The sequence below is a fragment of the Chrysemys picta genome, chromosome 9 (genome assembly GCF_011386835.1).
Source record: "Chrysemys picta bellii isolate R12L10 chromosome 9, ASM1138683v2, whole genome shotgun sequence".
Classification (NCBI taxonomy): domain Eukaryota; kingdom Metazoa; phylum Chordata; order Testudines; family Emydidae; genus Chrysemys; species Chrysemys picta.
In genome coordinates, this window is record NC_088799.1 from 43,197,794 (window position 1) to 43,219,100 (window position 21,307).

At 47.0% G+C, this 21,307-nt stretch overlaps 1 protein-coding gene across 6 annotated transcripts in view; it reads left to right on the top strand.

Moving 5' to 3' along the window:
- The first annotated feature begins 9,962 nt into the window (after positions 1-9,962).
- Positions 9,963-21,307, top strand: part of CAB39 (calcium binding protein 39) — a 59,507-nt gene continuing 48,162 nt past the window's right edge. Inside the window, exons 1-3 of one of the 6 annotated variants that reach the window (XM_065556980.1) lie at positions 10,021-10,228; positions 11,838-11,984; positions 15,285-15,324. The gene's annotated coding sequence lies outside the window, so the exon portion shown is untranslated. Of the gene's footprint in view, positions 10,229-10,485; positions 10,573-11,786; positions 11,985-15,284; positions 15,325-21,307 lie in introns of those variants that run through there. The other 5 variants (XM_065556982.1, XM_005282496.5, XM_024103289.3 and 2 more) reach the window with 5 other exon arrangements.

Consider the following 21,307-nt stretch of genomic DNA (forward strand, 5'->3'; position numbering starts at 1 on the left):
GGATCCGGGGAACTACAGGCCAGTCAGCCTCACCTCAGTCCCTGGAAAAATCATGGAGCAGGTCCTCAAGGATTCAATTCTGAAGCACTTAGAGGAGAGGAAAGTGATCAGGAACAGTCAGCATGGATTCACCAATGGCAAGTCATGTCTGACTAACCTAATTGCCTTCTATGATGAGATAACTGGCTCTGTGGATGAGGGGAAAGCAGTGGATGTGTTATTCCTTGACTTGAGCAAAGCTTTTGATACGGTCTCCCACAGTATTCTTGCCAGCAAGTTAAAGAAGTATGGGCTAGATGAATGGACTATAAGGTGGATAGAAAGCTGGCTAGATCGTCGGGCTCAACGGGTAGTGATCAACGGCTCCATGTCTAGTTGGCAGCCGGTTTCAATTGGAGTGCCCCAGGGGTCGGTCCTGGGGCTGGTTTTGTTCAATATCTTTATTAATGATCTGGAGGATGGCGTGGACTGCACTCTCAGCAAGTTTGCAGATGACACTAAACTGGGAGGAGTGGTAGATGCGCTGGAGGGTAGGGATAGGATACAGAGGAACCTAGACAAATTAGAGGATTGGGCCAAAAGAAACCTGATGAGGTTCAACAAGGATAAGTGCAGAGTCCTGCACTTAGGACGGAAGAATCCCATGCACTGTTACAGACTAAGGACCGAATGGCTAGGAAGCAGTTCTGCAGAAAAGGACCTAGGGGTTACAGTGGACGAGAAACTGGATATGAGTCAACAGTGTGCCCTTTTAGCCAAGAAGGCTAACGGTATTTTGGGCTGTATAAGTAGGGGCATTGCCAGCAGATCGAGGGACGTGATCATTCCCCTCTATTTGACATTGGTGAGGCCTCATCTGGAGTACTGTGTCCAATTTTGGGCTCCACACTACAAGAAGGATGTGGAAAAATTGGAAAGAGTCCAGCGGAGGGCAACAAAAACGATTAAGGGGCTGGAGCAGACATCCGGCCATGAACTTTTGCTCAGTGTCCCTGGAGTGATGTGAATGGGAGAGGCCAGGTTGTGCCTTTTGAGTCTTGCCAGGGCTCCTGGAGAATCCTCATAATTGTCCCTTGACTGGTGTAGCCCCATGTCCCTTGACTGGTGGGTGCTCCCTTCTCTTGCAGGCTCTGCACAAGAGCTATTTACAGAGCCTGGACAGCATGCTCAGGGGCCTGAGCGAGAACCCCACCTTGGAGAAGCTGCAGCACCTCTTGGAGGTAAGTAGAATGGGACGGTCTGGGGTGGAATTGCCCCTGAACTCTGGGGGAGGGCAGCGAAGGAGAGATTAGAAGAGCCACATTTCCATTGTGTCCTTCCAGCTTGGACCCAGCCGGCCACACTTTCCCAGAGCTGCCAGTGCAGGGGGAAGGAGCTGGGACTGTCAGCCAGAGCTCTGCCCGGTTGCATTAAGCACTAACAGTGAGCACCAGGCCTGGCCAGGGACTGAGAGACTGAAACCCCTGTGAGATGCAGGACATGGGCCTCTGAGAAAAGTCACTGGCTCCTCTCTAGGGAGACCCTGAGATACAGGAGGAGCCTCAGGGAATCAGCTCTTCTGTCCTAGGGACACTGCAGTTCCCGGAGGGATTGTTCTCATGGCCGTTCCATCCATCCTACCAAGGCCTGTCTGTGTAGCTGGGGTCTGGGGTCCAGGCATGTGCCTTGATCCTGTCGTGCTGTTCATGGATCAGGGATTCAGGGCAAATAGACCAGCCCCAAGACTGACCATTGTCCCAGCCTGGAGAGACAATGAGCTTGTGCGCAGCAAGACGTGGGCAGTGTCATGGACTGCCTTTTCAAGCTCTGTGACCAGGGCTCAGCTATTCCACCCTGAGCACAAAGTCTCAGCCCCTTGGGGAGGGGGAGAGGCTCATTTGTAGAGCATGTACGTCTGCCCGCTGACCCTCCCCTGCTGCCTTCTCCCGCAGCATGTCCATGTGTGGCTCCATTCAAAAAAGGCCCAGGAGAGAGCTAGGGCCATACAAAGCAGCGCTGCCCTGCTTGAATTTGACAGCTCCCTGCCTGGATTTGACGTAAGTGACCTTTGACCCCAGCATCCTGCAGAGTCAGGGCTTGAGTCAAGTTCCTCATCCCCTGACTAATTGGTCCCCCCTGGGTCTGTAAGGGACTGCGTTCCATAGGCCGCTGGCTGGCAGATTTGTGCCTGGCCTCAGGGCCCTTGTTATTCTGGAGCAGCTAGGCAGCGAATGCTCATAGAGCGCCCTTGCCCTGGTCCCTTTGCGCCAAGCCCCCTTGGGGGCAGAGAGGAAGAGGGCTCTCGCTTCTCTCCACCAGCGCCTCCTACAGAGAGGTGGGAGCAGAGCTCTGGCCCAGGGGCGCTGGAAAGCTGAAGGGAGAATGTTAATGGATTCCCCTCTCCTCCTCCTTCCACCAGACCTCCTCCGACTTCTCCAAGGCAGGCGACTTCGTGCTGCAGCTGGGTCTCCATGTATCCCACCCAGCCAACAACATTGGTCGGCAAGCCAGGGGTGGGATATATTGGCTGCACAGGCTCCTGGTGCAGAAGAGGGGTAAGAAAGCCAGCTGGACAATGGGACCCCATGGAAACAAGCCTCTCAGAGACTAGTTCCAGCTGGCCATTGGGACGCCTATAGAACTAAGGCCTCTCTGTTTAGACCCACTGTAGCGGGGAAGCGGAACCCCAATAGAAATAAGGCCCCTCCTTAGAGACTCCCTCTGCTGGGCAATGAGACCCTACAGAAAGAAGCCCCCTCCTCTGAGACCGATCCCACCTTAGATGATGACTCTTTCTCTTCCCCTCTCTTTGAATTAGGGAGATGAGTGTGAAAGTGCCAGGGAAATTGGCTGCTTTATTTCAGAGCCCGGCTCTGTCCCCCAGCCCAGGGAAATAGCCCACCCACAGGGCAGCCAGCTCGTGAGGGGACAGGAACTGAGCTATTGAGACACATGGAGGGAAAGAGCCCATCATGAGGGCAGGGGCAGGAGCAGGGACCACAGGGGATGGACACAAAGCTTGTAGGATGTCACCAGTTGGGTAGTCAGGGCCAGATCCTGACTTCAGTGGGTGTGGGGGGTTCTCAGTATTAGACACCACCAATGTGTTATACTGTTCAGCCACTAGGTGACACTGTGTGAAAAATACCTTATTGAAACAAACCTCAGCCATGCCTAGCAGAGCATTAAAGGATCCTATAAGTAACACGTTGGTGTGTATAAGCAAGCTCGGTAGCCAGTCCCTATCTGGTACAGGAACATCTAATGGTGTCAGGAGAAATAGAAATGGAAGGGAAACAGCAACAAAGGTTGCACACAGAAGGAACAAAGCAACAAAGGTTGCAGGATCTCATCAACATGCCACTCTCCAATGCCCCAGCGAACTTCAGCATTGACAAAGCTTCGGAGTGGACAGACTGGAACAATATTTTGCAAGATTTCACAGTGCTACCAAGCTCCACAAGGAAACTGATATTATACAGAGACCTTCTTTAATTTATGGTATGGGGAAGCAAGCAGAACATATCTTTACATTCTTTGACTTTACTGAAGACAGGACAAAGGTGACCATGAAAGGATTCTGGTTATGTTTAATGCATACTTTATATCACAGAGAAATGTGGTTTATGAAAGAGCATGTTTTCACCAGAGAATTCAAAAACCAGGGGGAAATGTTGATTGTTTGATAAGAGCTTTGCATATGTTGGCTGAAAAGTGTATTGCCACCTTCAGTGCAGTTCCAACTGTGGTAGTAATCCCAATGTAGATAAGGCCCTTGGGGTTGTGACATTTTAACCACTATGTTATCCTGACTTCCCCTGAACAGCATAAGATGACTTCACTGATTAAAATGCTGATGGCCAGCGGAACTGCACTTATAACCAAGGTGGGAGATTTCTGTAAAAAAAGGCTTGTTTAGACACAGCTCATGTTTAAGAAGCAGAGATTAACCTGAACCAAACCCCCGAGCCAAACACCCAAGCACTTTGTGTATAAGGTATGCATGTGTGATGCAGTTTGTGGGATGGGTATCAGTTAAGTTCAATACTTATTGATATGGCAACCTGTACTAGTGTAATCAAAAGGATGAGACAATTCTTCATCCTGTAATCAAGGTTTTATGCCATGTTCAACTATCATCAACGTCCCTTCCTGATCAGATGGCAGATTGCGAAGTAGTGTGATGCCATCACTGGCATCTCTCCTTTCCCCGTTATGATTATTATTTTTTATTACAGTAATGCCAAGTGGCTCCAATCATGGTCAGGATCCCCTTATGCATGATCCTGTTCAAACATAAACTAAGGCAGTCTTTATCTAGCCCAAAGACCTTACAATCAAAAAACATGAGTGGGGTCAGTGGGATATAATCAAATATTTAGTACACAGATACAATTTTGTGTGGGTTAGGCATTCATTGATTTTTGATGAAAAGTCTCTTATTATTCCTGATCATCTAAGGAAATATCTTTGTTACATTTTCTTGTGTGGTTTGGACATCAAAATAGAAAGTCTCGCTCTTTTTTCCAGATTCTTCTCTCAGGGCTTGAACTCTGCTTGGTCTGTCTTTAGTCTCCACCTCTAGTTTATGGTCATTGTTGATGCTGCATTGGGTGAAAGTCTGCCTTAGCCATAGTAGTGAAGGAATCTGTTAGTGTGATACTTCTGTGCAGCGTTCTGTAGCGGTCTAGGGTGTTGTTTTTTAATTGTTCGTCCCAGGGATTCATACATCGGGTGATTCAGATGTTAGCCTAGAGCAGCATTTCCAAACTTTTGAAAGCTGAGCCCCTTTAGGAAAATTACTTGCTGCATAGATTGGAAGGTTAGTGTTGCTGAATTCAGGGAATGCTGATAAATAGGAGTGAATCAGGCTTTCAGTTGGATTTAATTTTTGATCCCTTAGTTAGTGCATTACAGTGAAGGTTGTGTTAGCTGCTTTGGGTGAGATGGCACCAGGAGTTTAGTGGGATGGTATGGGTTGAATAGGAGGAAATGAGAGTTCTGCCTCTCCATTGTTGCTGGAGTTCTGGGCACATGGAGTGTTTGTTAGCAGAACTCCAGATGTGAGATTTTGTTCTAAATGTTAAAACTGGCTTTTATGTTTGGACCAGCCTTCCCTCCCACATAGCGAAATGTGATAACTTGAATAACTTAACAGGAGTTTTATTGGAGGATTGTATCTATCTAGTGGTTTCTCTATCACTGACAATTTTCAAATCAAGATTGGATGTTTTGGGAAAAGATGTGCTCTAGCAATTATTATGCGGAAGGTCTATGGCCTATGTTATACAGGTCAGACTAGATGATCACAATGGTATCTTCTGGCCTTGGAATCTATGGTTTATTTATGGCACAGAAGGTTCACAGACCTTTTTCTTCAATCTGAACCTTCCTGATGCATTTATTTTGAGGCTCAGGTATGTATAATTTAGGTCATATTCCATATCTATATCTCTGCAATAAGATTTTAGTGTTCAAGGGTGATTTTTAAAAAATATCATGGTTTGGGGGTTTTCAGGCTTCCCCTGTAGGGCCCATGTACTCTAACAGGTGAAAATTCCTGTCAAGATTATTTTATGTAAGTGATAATATGACTAGTTTATCAATATGCAGTATGCACTTTATCTCAAAGTAGTTTAGTAAGAATCCTGGGGTTGGAGAGTATGCCAATAGGGTTGATACAGCAGGTTATTGATGGATGATGAAAAGAGTCAACTGAGGTTATATCTTTGTTTTACTCCCCTTTCTTGCTTGAAGATTTTGGTTTCTATGTTGTTTATTTTTACTGTGCATTCGTGGATTAGTACATGGGTTCAAATGAGTCAAATGTTTTCTCCCCAATTCCATTTTGTAGCAATGTAAAGGTAAGCCCTGGCTGCCAAATAGATTCAAAAGGTTTGTGGGATTAAAAAAAAAAAATCCATAAAGCAGGATGCTATCTTGCCCTGTGTTTTGTTTTTTATATACCGGTACTTGTTACCAAGAAACTGTAAGGCAATGGTGTGGTTCACAGTTCATTTCTAAGACAGGAATCAAATTTTACTTTAATGGGTTACATTACTGCTGATCAGATAGTATATTATGGACATACTGAGGATGCTACAAAATAGTTTGCTGATGTTGCTACTAACCAGCACCACCCCAAAAGATGGAGGCGGCAGGGTAAAAGGGGCAGTTTGCTAGGGTTACCATATTTTGAGTGTCCAAAAAGAGGACACTCCACGGGGCCCCGGCCCCGCCCCAACTCCACCCCTTCCCCAAAGTCCCCGCCCCAACTCCGCCCCCTCCCCTGCTTCCCACGAACATTTGATTCACGGGAAGCCTGAAGCAGGCAGCAGGTAAGCTGGGGAGGGTGGGGGGGAGGAGGCACGTCCCAATCTGGCCCCCCCGGCTTCTCCAGCCTGGCTCGGCTCGGGCCCTGGGCCAGCCCCTGGCCGAGCACCCCCGGCCCAGGCCCAGCACCGCCGGCCCTGGCCCAGCACCCCCAGCCCGGCCCCGGCCCCCGGCCCAGCACCGCCGCCCCGGCCCCCGGCTCAGCACCGCCGCCCCGGCCCCCGGCTCAGCACCGCCGCCCCGGCCCCCGGCTCAGCACCGCCTAGGGTGACCAGATGTCCTGATTTTATAGGGACAGTCCTGATATTTGGGGCTTTTTCTTACATAGGCACCAATTACCCCCCATCCCTTGTCCCAATTTTTCACATTTGCTATCTGGTCACCCTAGCCGGACCGGCCCCGGCCCCTGGCCCAGCGGCCCCGGATGTCCCGATTTTCCCAGACATGTTCGGCTTTTGGGGATTTCCCCCCGGACGGGGATTTGAGGCCCGAAAAGCTGGACATGTCCGGGAAAATCCGGACGTATGGTAACCCTAAGTTTGCCCTGGGCTCTCCAAACCCTGTTCCTCCTGCTTCCCCTCCACCCGGTATGCGGCGGTGTTGGGGGCTATGAGGGTAGTGCTGGGGGGTTTAGTGTTTATTGTGGCTGGGGGGGCATCGGGGCTATGAGGGTGGTGCTGGGGGTTAGTGTGTGCTGTAGCTGGGGGCATTGGGGCCGTGCTGGGGGCTATGAGGGTGGTGCTGGGGGTTAGTGTGTGCTGTGGCTGGGGGCATCGGGGCGGTGCTGGGGGCTATGAGGGTGGTGCTGGGGGGTTAGTGTGTGCTGTGGCTGGGGGCATCGGGGCGGTGCTGGGGGCTATGAGGGTGGTGCTGGGGGTTAGTGTGTGCTGTGGCTGGGGGCATCGGGGCTATGAGGGTGGTGCTGGGGGTTAGTGTGTGCTGTGGCTGGGGGGCATCGGGGCGGTGCTGAGGGCTATGAGGGTGGTGCTGGGGGTTAGTGTGTGCTGTGGCTGGGGGGCATCGGGGCGGTGCTGGGGGCTATGAGGGTGGTGCTGGGGGGTTAGTGTGTGCTGTGGCTGGGAGGCATCGAGGCGGTGCTGGGGGCTATGAGGGTGGTGCTGGGGGGTTAGTGTGTGCTGTGGCTGGCGGTATGGGGCGGTGCTGGGGGCTATGAGGGTGGTGCTGGGGGGTTAGTGTGTGCTGTGGCTGGGGGCATCGGGCCGGTGCTGGGGGCTATGAGGGTGGTGCTGGGGGGTTAGTGTGTGCTGTGGCTGGCGGTATGGGGCGGTGCTGGGGGCTATGAGGGTGTTGCTGGGGGGTTAGTGTGTGCTGTGGCTGGGGGCATCGGGGCGGTGCTGGGGGCTATGAGGGTGGTGCTGGGGGGTTAGTGTGTGCTGTGGCTGGGGGCATCGGGGCGGTGCTGGGGGCTATGAGGGTGGTGCTGGGGGGTTAGTGTGTGCTGTGGCTGGGGGCATCGGGGCGGTGCTGGGGGCTATGAGGGTGGTGCTGGGGGGTTAGTGTGTGCTGTGGCTGGGGGCATCGGGGCTATGAGGGTGGTGCTGGGGGTTAGTGTGTACTGTGGCTGGGGGGCATCGGGGCGGCGCTGGGGGCTATGAGGGTGGTGCTGGGGGTTAGTGTGTGCTGTGGCTGGGGGGCATCGGGGCGGTGCTGAGGGCTATGAGGATGGTGCTGGGGGTTAGTGTGTGCTGTGGCTGGGGGGCATCGGGGCGGTGCTGGGGGCTATGAGGGTGGTGCTGGGGGGTTAGTGTGTGCTGTGGCTGGCGGTATGGGGCGGTGCTGGGGGTTATGAGGGTGGTGCTGGGGGGTTAGTGTGTGCTGTGGCTGGGGGGCATCGGGGCGGTGCTGGGGGCTATGAGGGTGGTGCTGGGGGTTAGTGTGTGCTGTGGCTGGGGGGCATCGGGGCGGTGCTGGGGGCTATGAGGGTGGTGCTGGGGGGTTAGTGTGTGCTGTGGCTGGGGGGCATCGGGGCGGTGCTGGGGGCTATGAGGGTGGTGCTGGGGGTTAGTGTGTGCTGTGGCTGGGGGGCATCGGGGCGGTGCTGGGGGCTATGAGGGTGGTGCTGGGGGGTTAGTGTGTGCTGTGGCTGGGGGCATCGGGGCTATGAGGGTGGTGCTGGGGGTTAGTGTGTACTGTGGCTGGGGGGCATCGGGGCGGCGCTGGGGGCTATGAGGGTGGTGCTGGGGGTTAGTGTGTGCTGTGGCTGGGGGGCATCGGGGCGGTGCTGAGGGCTATGAGGATGGTGCTGGGGGTTAGTGTGTGCTGTGGCTGGGGGGCATCGGGGCGGTGCTGGGGGCTATGAGGGTGGTGCTGGGGGGTTAGTGTGTGCTGTGGCTGGCGGTATGGGGCGGTGCTGGGGGTTATGAGGGTGGTGCTGGGGGGTTAGTGTGTGCTGTGGCTGGGGGGCATCGGGGCGGTGCTGGGGGCTATGAGGGTGGTGCTGGGGGTTAGTGTGTGCTGTGGCTGGGGGGCATCGGGGCGGTGCTGGGGGCTATGAGGGTGGTGCTGGGGGGTTAGTGTGTGCTGTGGCTGGGGGGCATCGGGGCGGTGCTGGGGGCTATGAGGGTGGTGCTGGGGGTTAGTGTGTGCTGTGGCTGGGGGGCATCGGGGCGGTGCTGGGGGCTATGAGGGTGGTGCTGGGGGGTTAGTGTGTGCTGTGGCTGGGGGCATCGGGGCTATGAGGGTGGTGCTGGGGGTTAGTGTGTACTGTGGCTGGGGGGCATCGGGGCGGCGCTGGGGGCTATGAGGGTGGTGCTGGGGGTTAGTGTGTGCTGTGGCTGGGGGGCATCGGGGCGGTGCTGAGGGCTATGAGGATGGTGCTGGGGGTTAGTGTGTGCTGTGGCTGGGGGGCATCGGGGCGGTGCTGGGGGCTATGAGGGTGGTGCTGGGGGGTTAGTGTGTGCTGTGGCTGGCGGTATGGGGCGGTGCTGGGGGTTATGAGGGTGGTGCTGGGGGGTTAGTGTGTGCTGTGGCTGGGGGGCATCGGGGCGGTGCTGGGGGCTATGAGGGTGGTGCTGGGGGTTAGTGTGTGCTGTGGCTGGGGGGCATCGGGGCGGTGCTGGGGGCTATGAGGGTGGTGCTGGGGGGTTAGTGTGTGCTGTGGCTGGGGGCATCGGGGCGGTGCTGGGGGCTATGAGGGTGGTGCTGGGGGTTAGTGTGTGCTGTGGCTGGGGGGCATCGGGGCGGCGCTGGGGGCTATGAGGGTGGTGCTGGGGGTTAGTGTGTGCTGTGGCTGGCGGTATGAGGCGGTGCTGGGGGCTATGAGGGTGGTGCTGGGGGGTTAGTGTGTGCTGTGGCTGGGGGCATCGGGGCGGTGCTGGGGGCTATGAGGGTGGTGCTGGGGGGTTAGTGTGTGCTGTGGCTGGCGGTATGGGGCGGTTAGTGTGTCTGCGGTGCCTGTGTAACGTCGGTGGGGGGGCGGCAGGAAGCGGGTCCAAGGGTCGCTCTGGGCAAGGGGAGGCGCGCCGCGCAGGGCCGCTGGCAGCTGGGCTGAAGGGGTCCGTTCCTGTTGCCGAGGGCCGAGCAGAGCAGCCGCGGGGCGGGGGTGGAAGCTGGGAGCGGCCGCAGGAGCCGGGAGGGCGGTGGCGGTGCTGATCCCGCCGCGCCGCCGGGGGCAGCAGAGCGGCCGACGCGGGGAGCTGGGCGCAGGCCGCCGCCGCCGCCGCAGCTGCAGGGCGGGGAAGGGCCGCTGCGCAGCACCGCGGGGCGGGGGAGGGGGCGAGCGAGAGACCGTCAGGCAGCGCCTCGCGTCGTGCGCCTCCTCCAGAGCGCCAGGGTGGGAGCGGGCACAGCCGGAGACGCTAGCGACCCCCCGCCCGGCCGCGGACCCGACCCTGAGAGGAGGGAGGCAGCTGCCGCCAGGCCCCGTCCGCGCCGCCTCATCGGCAGCCGAGCGAAGGTACCGACGCGCCGCCGCCGTAGCTCCTCCGCTCCGGCTGGGCTCTGCCGCCGAGCGCGGGCCCGGGCCTGGAGAGGCGGCGGAGTGGGGCTGTTAGAGCCCCTGAGGGCAGGAGTGTCTGGTGCCTCTTCTCCGCCCCTTAGGCCCTGCGGAGGGGGGCTGGTGTGGAGCCCCCCCCCCTTAGGCCCTGCGGGGATTGGGGAAAGGGGGAGGCTCCTGTGAAGATCTGCTCCTCCCCACCCTAGGCCCCGTGGTGGGGAGCGGGGGAGGCTGGTGTGAAGGTCTCTCTGGTCTTTTCCTTCCTGAGTATCTGAGTGAGGAACTTCTCCTTTGGGCAGAGCCAGGTGATCTGGGCACGGGCTCTCCTCTCGCCTCCCCCAACTCAGCCTCTGTAGGGGCAGGCCCAGAGAGCCAGTTCTGTGTCTTCAGTTTGAGGACAAATATCGCGGGGAGGGTCTCCATGCCTCACTAGCTGCTGCACCTTCTGTCGTGGCTTGATGTTGACACGCATTGTTTCCTCTTCGGATCTGGGGTTTGAACAAACTTCCTGTTACAAAACCAGTGGAGACAAAAATCTGCTTGTCAGTGTCTTGTGAGAAAATGATCTGTCTTAATGAGACCAGGATATGCTTCACGTTTTTAGCTGTGGAGTATGAATTAATTAGGAGTATGAATTGTTGTCTAAATGAGGGGAAATTAGTGGTCTTGCTAGTGAGTTGATCTCCCAGGGCAGTAATGATGAGGAAAAAGAATAGTATAAGTGACTTCACCTTTGCAAAAGTGCACCACACAGAGGCCCAGAGTAGGCCAATATACAAAAGATAAATGAGGCCTTTCAGTAGTTGGGCTGTTCTAATATGTATAGCTAACAAGGCCAGGGCCTATATATATATATATATTTTAGTTGCTTTGTACTGAAATAGTAAATAGTGGGGTTGAGCTCGGGAATGCTGCAAGGGCAGGTGATAGAAAGGGGCAAAGCCCCCTCGCATCCTGACACATTGGGTAAAAATTTTTTCCTGGGCTGATAGGACTGTTTGCTCCTTCCTGCTTGTGAACTGACTTAGTTGACTTCTTGGACACAGAGAAAATAAATGAAAAATTAAGTGCCATGAAATCACAGCAAATTTCCATTAACACTTTCAGTCAATACATTTAAAGTAATTATTTGCTTGTTTTATCACTTTGTAGGCTGCAGAATTGCTGTTTGTTAGCTCGCAAAGCTGATATTATTCAGTAAAATTTAGGGAAATGTTTGGTAATTTTTTAAGAGTTCAGCCCCAAGTGGAACCCATGATTGAGGCTGATAATCACCTTTACTTGGAATGCTCAGTCCCTTTCAAATTAACAGATCTGAATCTAGGACATTTGATTACAAATTTGTTTTAGATTTTAGCAGTTATTAATTGAGAGGTTTTTAGCTTTTACCGGTGATCTAGCTCTGTGCACATCTCGAATTGCTTTGTATGTGTGGATTGGTTTTAGGCCTATTCTGAAGAGGTTGAATGAGAACTAATGTTGTTTATATTTAATTTGTATGGTGCCTTTCATCCTGAAGGTTCCTCAAATGCTTTACAAACTTAACGAATTGATATACAAACTATAACAGGGACCACTTCATCCATCACTGAAATGGAGCCACTTCTGGGATGTAAAACGGCTACTGTTTAACAACGCACAGCAACACTGCACAACATTTTAGGATGGAACTGAAGAAGAATACTGTTTCCAAATGAAACCACAGGGAGAATTTTAGGTAGGCAAACTAATTACCTAAGTTAGAATTTGGTTAGGACACCACAGTATTCACCTCTAATTTGGTTACATGCTTTTTGATATTTATTTATATCTTTATATTACAGGAGACTGACTCGTGTGTGTGTGTGTATATATATAATATAGTAAAATCTTCTAATGTGACACAATTTCCAGCACTAGGGCCTGATCCTATACTCGTAGTAGGACTCTATGCAGGAATAACTCTGGGGTGTGAGAGTAACTTGGCAGGACTGGGCCTTTACTTTGCAAAGTGCTCCCCTAAAATCTAATGTGACCTAACATTTTTGTGGAAGGGAATTTTTTTCCTCTAGTTTTGTCTAAGGGTACATTTTGGCTTTTTTAACTAATTTTTATTTCTGTGAAAAAAAAATGGTAACCTAGTTGGAAATTTATTTAAAACCTGTATTTTACCTTAAGAAAATGACATTAATTAATTAGCACAGCCAGTGCAAGGAAAAAGATTAAACTGTGGCTTTGCCACTTTTCAACTTCTTTAAGGCAAGAGACATATAATCTTTTAAAAATAATTATGTAAAATGTGGATCTAAAAAGGAACTATGCCATTTACAACAAAATATTTGAAAATTATTAATATTTTTACTTACTTTTCAAAAACTCCAATGCAGAGTCCTATGTTTTTCCTTACAGCAGTTTAGGGTATCATCAGGAAATGCATCTCTTTATAGTGTTTAGGTGTTTATGAGGTCATAAACTGTTACAAAAGAAATGCAATAATACTCTGAGCTATTCAGAGCCAAAAATATACTTTAGTTCACTTTTAAATACAGAAAGTTTCTCATTTAACAGATGGGATCAAAACAATGTATATTTTCTTTATAATACATATTGATGTGTATTTATGTATGGCTTTTCTAGTTAAAGGGGTTTAACAAAATAATAATGTGTAAATTAGAATAAGCAAATTAGTTATTAGTATCAGAAGTACCATTTGACAATTTATTTAGACTTCCTGTATAATAGTACAAAACTTACCTGATCTTTAAAAATAAAAATCACAAAAAAAAGTCCCACAGCCCTACTTGTGCTTGTAAGATTGTCTGTCACTGACTTGCTATTATAAGAGAATTGTTTTTTACATTTAGTTCAGTAATAGTCTTGTGACATGAGAAGTGATTGAGCCTGTCAGCCAGCATACAGTTGTTCTTAAGATTTTTTTTTTTGGTGAACTGTACTGTAATCTTGTTGGTAGCATGATGATAGTTTAGGATTTCTCTCTTAGTAGATAAAGTACCCAGCATAAGATGAGATTGTATCTTATCTTAAATTTCTGGTAACATTATAAACTAGGCCCAGACAAAAGTGTATTCCGAATGGGGTGTAAATATGTCAAGAAAACTCCACCGCTTGAAATTCCCTGATTGCTATTGTAAAATGTTTATTCAGGAGGGGAATGACATTGATCTTTCCCATTGTCATCAAAGTTATTTTGTAGCTTCTCATTAGGTAACTGGTGCTAGTCAAACTAGACCTTAGGTTTATGGTGCTGTGTATTGTGCACTGTCTGTTTGGTTCTTCAAGATCATTTTGAAGGCTAAAATTAGTAGGCTGTAACCCCTCCACAGAGGTCATTCTAAATCATGAAAGGGTGTTTTGGGTTTTTTTGGGGGTGGTGGGGGGGAAGAGATTACTATTTATGTATAATAGAATTAGATCCAGAGCCGAATAACTTATGTTTTAAGCATATCGAGGACTTACAGCTAAACTTTTATTTAGGATCCTCTCTTTAAAACTTAGTAAGCTCTGTAGTACACTTCTGGGTTTCATAAAATGTAGGTAAATTAAGAGAATTTTCTGCCATAAGTAGAATTCTGGTAATGATATTTTAATGTGGTTAAGGTTAAAAGAGTGATTATTGAGAACACGTTATGATTGCACATATTTATTCTGAGGATCTTTTCCAAGACTTCTCTGCTGTTTTTACTAACAAGAATAAGGTTTTATCATTGTCTGCACTAAAAAATTAATAGTAATAGTTGCAGAGCAGCCAGTAACACTGTCAGCTGTGCTCAGACTCCAGAACTTTTATTTTGCATGGTGTATGTACAAAGCAAAATCACATCTTGACTTTCAGATATAGAATATCATATGTACTCATTCATAAGCCGATTTTTTTTTAGTAAAAAAGGGAAGCACCAGAGAAGGGGGTCGGCTTATGAACGGGTATAGAGAAGGAGATGTGGGACACAGCCCCTCCCCCAACAGAGGGAGCAAGGAGAGGCAGCACAGCCAGAAGGGAAGAGGCAGGGCCAGAATCTCTCCACTTCTGGGCATGCTGTTCTCCCCCCAGCCTCCGAAGCAGCTGCAGCTCCAGGGCTGGCAGGCTGCAGTCGGGCCACTCGGCCCTGCCCCCAAGAGCAGGCTCTGGCCGTGCTGCCCGGCCCGCCGGAGCACGCTGGAACATGCTGCGGCCGCACCGCCTGGTCTGGCCCACCGGAGCAGGCTGTGACCGCGTTGCCCAGCCTGTCGGAGCAGCTCCAGCCAGGCCAGAGACATCCTCCCCTAGCCCTCCCCAGATAAGGTGGGAAGGGATGGGGAGAGTGTGGGGGTCCCAGGCTAGGGGTGGGGTCATCTGGGGGGTGGTCACAGGGGTTACTCCCCTGACCCCCTGGTTCTGTCAAAGTTTGCTCACCCCTGAACTATAGGGTCGGCTTATGAACGGGTCATAAAAAAATTTCCATTTTTACTTATCCCTCTTGGGGGTGTCAGCTTATAAACGAATCGCCTTATGATCGAGTATATACAGTAGTTAAAAACATCTTGCAAATTTCTATAAGGAAATTGCAGAATGAATATGGACCAAGTGATGTCATGTTTAATCACTCTTCTCACTAATTTACATTTTAATACCAGATATAATAGCAATCCTGACTACAGGATTTGCTATCCAGGAGTGAAAGCTTGGTTTGATTTTAGTGTGGGTGTCCTTTGTATCTAACTTGAATCCATAAAAAACCTTAATTTTCCCCTGCTATATTATCTTCCGCCATACATTGCTGTGGCTAAAACACACACATATACATATATGCATGCAAAGCTTGATATTTTTCTTAGATGCACCAGAGCATGCACTATTTGAGTAAGAGAATTATTTTTGAAAATTACCTATTTGGTTAGGCACCTAACTCTCTGTGCACAATATTATGAATGTTTTAATTGCCCCCACTATCTCTTCAAACCTCATAGTAACACTTACGTTGTACCTGTTGTACACTAAGAGTTGTCTCTGTGTTAATGAAACTTAGTTCTACTCTAATAGGAAGGAGGAGAACATAATAAGAAACACACCAAAAATAAAGGTGAGTAAGGTGATGATGTATTGGCTTGCCTTAATAACCTGGGCCAACTGTTTAATACATGGGTGCCTAAAGTTAGTTTGCTGTATTTGGATACCTAAATAAATGGCCTAAATTTAAAAAATCATGCAAAAAAGTGTGTGGTCTTTGGATATAATTCAAACTTAGTTACCTCTTGAAAACTTGTAAAAAGGGGAATGACATTTTTTTGAGGAAATACCTAACACTGTAGCTCACCTGTCCATGTAATGGTAACATTATAATCTTCCAATAAAATGTCAGCTTTGATGGCAAGTTATTTTTAAAAGCACATTAAGTGTGTTATGTTGTTTTTCTCCCCATTAAAGTCTCTGCTGAAAAGTTTAATTTAGCATTTTTTAGTTGTTTCAGAAAACTGAAAACTTATATTTAGTACAAAGATATTTAAACATATCAGTTGAGAGCAGTGGGACTCAGAGAACGGAGTAGTAAGAGATTTTTCTAAGTGTAAAAAAACTACCTTCTTTGGCTAGATTGAATTCTTAAAATTAATCTTAAAATGTTTTTGAGTGCATTTTTCTTTGTGTTCTGTACACAAATTACTCCATATGTAAAATAAAGGGTAACTTTAGTGCTTTTGGTTACCGCCCTGTTGTATATCACTTCTTATCAGCAATGCTAACAAATATTAAAGTAGTTCATTTTGTTACTAAAGGAAGTGTGACCAGCGGTTTGTTAGTTAACTAATGGAAAAACAGATTTCAAATTCTTAATAAAGGAGCATACTTAGGAAACAGTAGAACTGAGACTCAATAAAGGGCTTAAAATGTCTACTTTTCTAGTGTGTTGAGGATGAATATTTGTGGGGGAATAATACATTTATTTCCATACAAGTTCAACCAGTTTCACATCTTCACAGATTTGTTTAGTGAGTAGATATGTAAATCTCTATTGATACCTATATTAAGGCAAATTACCAAAACTGATAATTATGAAAACAGATATTCTTGGAAATGTAGAGCATGAAATCTCCAATTGCCATTGGTGAGTAGAAATCTTTCTCTGGCCAGTAGTGGGGCCTACACAATCAATTTAAATCTAACAAAATAAATTTCTGCAGAACTTGTTTACACCTTTTAAAAGAAAAATGTATTTTAGTCTTTATAACTATAGAGAACCTTTCAAATATAAAAGGATACTTTTCTGTCTTCCCGAGGCTTCAGTCATCTTCAGTATTGCTTTTTTCTTTACTAATTTGATCCAATAGCTCACCTGAGAATGCTTGCTACTTTCTATAGATTAATGGATTTTTCAAGCCCTGGTCCTCCGGCTGATAGGTTCTTTCTAGTATTCGTGTTTGGAAGTGCAGAGGAGACACAAAAAATCCCCTCCCTCGCCCCCCATCATTCCCCCGCCAAAACCCCCTGAAATGGAACTATTAGTAAGGTTTCATACAGTGATTACTATGTAGATACGTGTGCTGACAGTACTTCAGTACATCCTGCTGCGATGGAATCTCTGACTGTAGATGTGACTAAGCAGTTTCTATATAGTTGCTGCTGCAATTGTATATAGGAACTAAAATGCAATGACATAATCAGATGAAAACAATACATGCACCCCTCCACGTACTAGTTCTCTTTCCTTTTAAAGGAAGGCATCAAAGCCTACAGTAAGGAAAAGTTACTAACCTGTTATAGCTTATAAAATATACCTGTATTTAATATCTGTACCTTATGGAATATCATCCTTAATAAAATATGCTTCACTTACAGAATATAATTCAGATTTGTTTCTAAAATGTGAGTGATTTTCTTTCTCTTTTAAGCAGAGACAGCCCAAGTCTTCTGATACTGGGGGGGGAGGGGGAGGAGGAAGGGCAGGGCAGAGTGAGGACAGCCAGCTTCAGCAGTGTTACTGAGCATGCTCAATACAAGCCAAACAGCAAATCTGGGATGAGGTGGGGCACGTGACCCTGCATTTCCCCCCACCCCCCAAGCATCACCTCTGCTTTTAAGTAAGGAATTAACATTGTCTTAAACTGAGTAAAACACAAACTGGCACTGAGAAGCTTTTCAACACACCTTACCAATGCATTGCACTCCGAACCTGCAACACCTGCCATTCCAGTCCTAAATTTTTCTCGAGCAGAGCTTGGCAATAATTCAGAATTGTGTATGGGGAGCTGTAGGTAATGTCCATAGGGGATATGATCTAGACTATCGCATTTTGTACTTGACACACAGAGCTGCATTAAAAGAACATTAGGAATGCAAAGGCAAGCACTCAGAAGTTAGCAAATGGCAGAAGTGGTATTGCCGGTACAATCTTAATTCAACCCCCCTTGTGCTTTTTCAGCCTGAAACTGTCTCCAGTGAAAACATAGTCTTACAGAAAGTCTTACAGCCAACCTTCACTATAATATAATAAAACTTGGTTGAAAATTGCCTATCAAATAATTGCAATAGCAGATTTCAAATGATGTGATAGAACAGAAGACGTTTGGAGATGCAGCTAACAAAAATGCTGCTAGTTTTTCATGTTTATCTGTCTGGAATGTTGGAGCTGATCAAAATATCTTTCTGTGGTAGGGTGATTGCTGGAAATGAAGGCTGAGGTTAATATTTTAGATTGAAGGTTTATAGATTAGGTAGTGCATGTCACTTTCTGGTTCTCTCAGTTCTCCTCGATTTTGTGAGTGTTCAAATAAGGTGTAAGATTCCTCTAAACTTGCACTTTCATGTGGTATTCCATACATGCTGCCTTGCCTTAGCAAGAAAGTCATGCAAAATCCTTATTAGTGCAATATTGTCTCTGCTCTTACCCAAGCTTATTTTTAGTGGCGGAAACAGAATGAAATTTACAGTCAGACAAGAAACTGATGGACCAAACTGAAATTAAAGCTCCATGCTTCTGTTTACTGATGATTTTTAAATGCATAGACACCCTTCTAAATGTATAGGCGATACATGTCTATCTTACAGTTAGTCCTAACTATTTAGATAACTTGTCCTATCACACAAGAATCTGCAGGCTCCATTCTAAGCAAGACATGTTTATTAAAACTAATGGCTACCATTGTATTTAACTATTTTCCTTTCCATGAGTTACCTTTTCCTCAAATTACAATGAAAGCTGTCTGTCAGATATGGAATTTCTTTTAGGGAGAATAAACTATTAGTTGCATACTACATAAGTATTTGCACAGATACAATTCCATCATGAAATCTGTAAGCAGAATAGAATAAGGCTTGTGAAATTCTTTAAAAATGGGTTTTGAGAAGACTTATTTCTAGAATGTATTTTGAGGCATACTGTGCAAATTATCAAATGAAAGCTCTTTTAGTGAATTGAGAGAACTGAGGTAAGCCTTCAGGGACAGAGATGGTGGCGAGTGAAGAAATGATAGCAATTGTTGGACTCAAGATCCTAAATTTGTACCTTTCAAACACAGCACTGATCTATCACTTCTACTGACCTAAACTTGAAGTACCTTCTTAAAAATATGCTAGAGCTTTGTAAACAGGTGTTGCTCTAAAAATTATTCATATTTATAATCTCTTAGAAAAGCACTACATTGAAACATCAATATCCAATATTAACCTATAATTGAAATTGAGTAATATTTAAAATGTATTAAATTTTGTAAGTGGAAGCTATATTAGAGCCATGCAAGCACTTTATAGTTAACATTGCATCCAGTTTCCATTTGTTATGACTTTAAAACCACTCTAATAAACACAAAGATTGTTTAGGTAGTTTGGTGAAGTTAGGCTATGCCTAGAAATTAAGTATAAACTGGAAAAAAAATCACAATTTGAGATTTTAAGGCTTTGAGTATCCTTTTCCCTGCAACCCAGGGAGGGCATGGGGGAGATAGCTCAGTGGTTTGAGCATTGGCCTGCTAAACCCAGGGTTGTGAGTTCAATCCTTGAGGGGGCCACTTAGGGATCTGGGGCAAAATCAGTACTTGGTCCTGCTAGTGAAGGCAGGGGGCTGGACTCAATGACCTTTCAAGATCCCTTCCAGTTCTAGGAGATGGGATATCTCCATTTAAAAAACAACAACAAAAAAACCCCTCTTCCATAAGAGAGAGAACCCTGATAGACCTCAAATTTTCTGCACATCATTGCAGAAGGGAAGTAAACTTTGGAAAATGTATGCTGTTAAATGGGGGAGAAGTTATTGTAGACCTTCTACTGTAATGAGCCAGCTTCATCAGCAGCTGGGAAGTTACTGGAGTTCCAAGACTGATTAACTTCGAGAGGTGGAACATTTGCCCCCTGCTCCTCCCCTTCCCCCCAAGGCTCTGCTGCCTGTTCTGGCTGGAAGCTGAGCTGTGGTAAGAGCTGCCAGGGCGGCTCTTGAAACAACCTGGGGTGACTATATGTCCCATTTTTAAGCCCTGCCCTGGATGTCCCAACTTTTTTGGCAAAACTGGGCATTTGTACCATTTGTTCTTGCCAACGGATCATCAGTTGGCAAGAGCAAACAGGACAAAAGGCCACTTTTGCCAACTTGTACTTGTCTCAGGTAATTCTGCTTAAAGGATTTGAAGAAAGAAATATGGCCCTAAGAAAACTAAGAGATTGGCGAGACAGTGAGTTGCTGAAGTCCTTTCATGATGCCGGATATGTGTGTATATAAGTCAGGGGTAGGCAACCTATGGCACACATGCCAAAGGCGGCATTCGAGCTGATTTTCAGTGGCACTCACACTACCTAGGTCCTGGCCACCGGTCCGTATTTTAATTTAATTTTTAATTAAGCTTTTTAAACATTTTAAAAACCTTATTTACTTTACATACAACAATAGTTTAGTTATATATTATAGACTGATAGAAAGAGACCTTCTAAAAATGTTAAAATGTATTACTGGCATGTGAAACCTTAAATTAGAGTGAATAAATGAAGACTCAGCACACCACTTCTGAAAGGTTGCTGACCCCTGATATAAGTAATCAGTTGAAAGGCAATTTTTTTACATTATCTGTTGATGTCAGTCCTTCCCTCAAACTACCATTCTGCATAGAACGGAATGCTCTTTAAGATGCAAGGTGTGCAGTTATTTTGCAGTAAATACTTGGGTATAGTGAACTTTTTGGGAACGCTAGGGTGATCTGACATGAAGTTGGAGTTCTCAACTTTTGGTGTGTGACATTTTTCTAAGATCCACTCTTTTGGTCTTTCCTAAATGTTTCTGTCTTTATCAGAGACAGAGCAGCATCTTTTCCAGTGATGGTGGTTCATAGCAAGGAAGTCTATTGGTCTCAGAAGAGAAAAGAGTGGTGCAAGGGTAGAACAGATTTAGAATTACTGATAAGTTTCAGAGTAGCAGCCGTGTTAGTCTGTATCCGCAAAAAGAAGAACAGGAGGACTTGTGGCACCTTAGAGACTAACAAATTTATTAGAGCATAAGCTTTCGTGGACTACAGCCCACTTCTTCGGATGCATATATGCTCTAATAAATTTGTTAGTCTCTAAGGTGCCACAAGTCCTCCTGTTCTTCTTTTTGAGAATTACTGATGTGTATACAGCCCACCATAGCCATCTCTACCTTTGCTGTGCCTTTCCTGCTTCCATTTCACTTACTCTGAGAATTTACAATAGAATCAAATAATATTTTCTCTCCCCTTCCACCATAGAGTTGGCTGATTCATTTCAGTTCTGACTCTGATGATATTCAGTATTCTAGAAGGTAAGATAATGTAACTTGTGAAACTCTCTCTTCTGAATCCCAGTGGAGTAACTTTAATCTTTCATGAGCCACTCTGAATAGGTTGTTGGTGCGGATCCACACGCCAGCCAAAATGGCAATTTAACACAAACTTCCTACTAAATTGTAATACAACCATTTCTCAACTGGACTGGAGCCATAGTGCTCAGAAGAATATGAAAGGGAGCTTTTTCCAGTAAAAGACTCTGTGAGGAAGAGATTCAGTCTCCAACAGATTTTGTCAGAAGAAAAGGAAATTTTTCTTTTGTGGTTTTAGTAAAATATCTGGCAT